The following is a 2652-nucleotide window of genomic DNA, read 5'->3' as shown; positions in this document are numbered from 1 at the left end:
AGTTATCTAGGTATAATAGTCCAAAAACTTTAACTGTTGCTCCATGATATGGTCCCTAAATGTCCACAGTGGGTGGTGCATGCTCACCATTGTTCTCCAGAATGGTTTTGTTGTTGCCAGTTTCTTGCCTTACTACATCCTCTGCTCTTCTTGAGTATGTCACTCTCAACTATACTTCCTTAAAGTCAGAAAGAAGGACATAAATGAAAAACATGTAAAAACCAAAATTAAATACCCCCAGGATAATTGTTTTATGCATAAACCTAGTAAGAACACAAAATCCAGGTTGTTGCCAAACACTTAGAAACATTTGTGATTTACCACAAATGCTATTTTATTTTTTAAATTTTTAAAAATTTTACTCTTTCACTTGACAATTAATAATTGTCCTATTCATAGGGTACATAGTGATGTTTTGATATATACAATTTGTAGTGATTAGATCAGGGTAATTAGTATATCCAGCATCTCAAACATTTATCATTTCTTTGTATCAGGAAACTTCAATAGCCTCCTTCAAGCTATTTGAAATTATATATTATTGCTATCTATAGTCATTCTACAGTGGTTTAGAGCACTAGAACTTGTTTCCTCTATTTAGCTATAATTTTGTATTGTTTAATGAATCTCTCTACTGTTCCATTCATGTGTTTTCATTGTAAACAAGGGTGTGCATGCTTGTTTATTTTCTTTTTAAACTGTAAGATGAAACTGATGGAATTAAGGGCCCATATGGTAGCAGTCTCTATGTATCAATCATTGGCATATTCAGAGTTCAAATAGATATTCTTTGTAGAGATCAATTATAGGATATAAAATGTGAAATTAACTCTAGTGACTTTTTAAAGTAGAAAAACATACCAAGATCACTTCTCTTACCAATTGTACTAATTCATATTCATACTTTAGCAAATAAAATCTCTAGAATAAAAATTGAGAAACACTCGCCTCTCCCAACTTCAGTGTCTTAAAACTATATGATGGTGGTCAGGGAGTGCATACTATGATATGCTTGTACATGTTTTCCAGCAGAATTTATTCTCTCATTCAAAATGTTTACTGAGTATCTCCTATTTCCCAGGCACTAATGCCATGTTGCCAGTTTTAGGAAATGGAAAGTGAACAAGACATTGTTTCAGCCACAGGGGAGCTTTCCATGAGAGAGACAAATGAATGGTTCCTTCTTCCGTGGTGTGATGAATGCTTTGATAAACACAAGTTCTTCTTAGAGGTAGATCCTGGATTGAAGTAATCGTTAATGAAGCTGATGAGTTAGTCAGTGACCTTTGAGATTAATCATGGGAATGGGCTAAGTGGGATCAAGAAGGCATACGATAATAAGAATGTAGGTGGGGAGGACACAACCTTCCTAACCTGTAATTATCTAAAGGGGCTCTTCCCTGAGTTTTAGAGAGTATTGATAGCTATGATGGAGATGAGTTACTATGACATGCACTTTCTAAAAAAAAAATAAACAAATTTCTGGATCGCCTGCTAGGTCTTTAGTGCTCCTTTTACACGCTGTCCTATACTTAAACATGATGTTTCCTAAACACAGGAATTCATTTGCATTTTATCACCTATAAAGTTTATATAAAAGAAAAAAAAATAAAATGATTTGCAGAACCCCAACTATGTTGTATGTGCTCCTGGGATAAAAAAAATCGCCTTTTCTTCATTCTTTTTGAGCACATTGGCAACTTTTTTGCCCTAGATTTAGTCATTAACTCAAAAGTGTATACAGTCCTGTTGTCAAAAAGGTGAGTTCACAAATTTTGAATTTGTCAAATTTGAGTCACCTAAAGAAGTCAGGCAATTTTTCCTACTGTATAATCCCCTTATTAATGTTGTGAAAAATCTGAAGATATGTATATTTAAACAAATTTTGGAAGAGAGAAATTAGACAATCAGATTGATCATGAAAGTTGAAAAGATGGAAATATGAAGAAAATAACTTCTTTTATAAAAAGCAAAATACATTGGATGAAGAATGATTTCTCATTCTCTGTCTTCTATGTGAAGAAGAAATAGATGAATTCTGTAGGAGGAGGAATGTAGGTAAGAATTCTTGGAGAGCAATTTCTTTTAGAAGGTCTAATGATAGTGGAACTGGTCTGTGTGGAAATTCCTATAATTTCCTTTTAGAATTTTCAAATTAATGTTGATATTCATCTGACTGTTGCTGTATTTGTGTTCTTATCTGAAAGGCTAGTTGGCTTCTTTCTTTGGGGCCTATTATTCCTTCATTTTATTTGTTTGATGTGTACAGTGACTTGGACCAGTTTATAAACTCCTCTAAGCTTCTGTTTCCTCTGAAGCAGAATGAGGATAATCATAGCTTCTACATTTCAGGTTGTTGTGAGGATTAAATGGGATAATGCTTATAATGCCTGGTGCATAGTACGCAATTCACAAATGTGAATTATTATTTTAATTATTATTATTAGAGGAACACTCTGACCCATCATCAGCAGGGCATGCATCTGAAATTTTTCCTACAGGAGTTTCCACTTGCCCTTGTTTAAAATACTGACATACATTGTGAGCCTACTGGTTAGGTAAATGGACATGTTCTCTAGGCAAAGAAATCCTATTGGTGCTTCTTTTTTTTTTTTTTTTTTTTTTTTTTTTTTTTTTTTTTTTTTTTTTTTT

The sequence above is a fragment of the Cebus imitator genome, unplaced genomic scaffold, assembly GCF_001604975.1.
Source record: "Cebus imitator isolate Cc_AM_T3 unplaced genomic scaffold, Cebus_imitator-1.0 Scaffold278, whole genome shotgun sequence".
Taxonomy (NCBI): Eukaryota; Metazoa; Chordata; class Mammalia; order Primates; family Cebidae; genus Cebus; species Cebus imitator.
The sequence above is the reverse complement of the archived record's forward strand: the minus strand, read 5'-3'. Positions refer to the sequence as shown.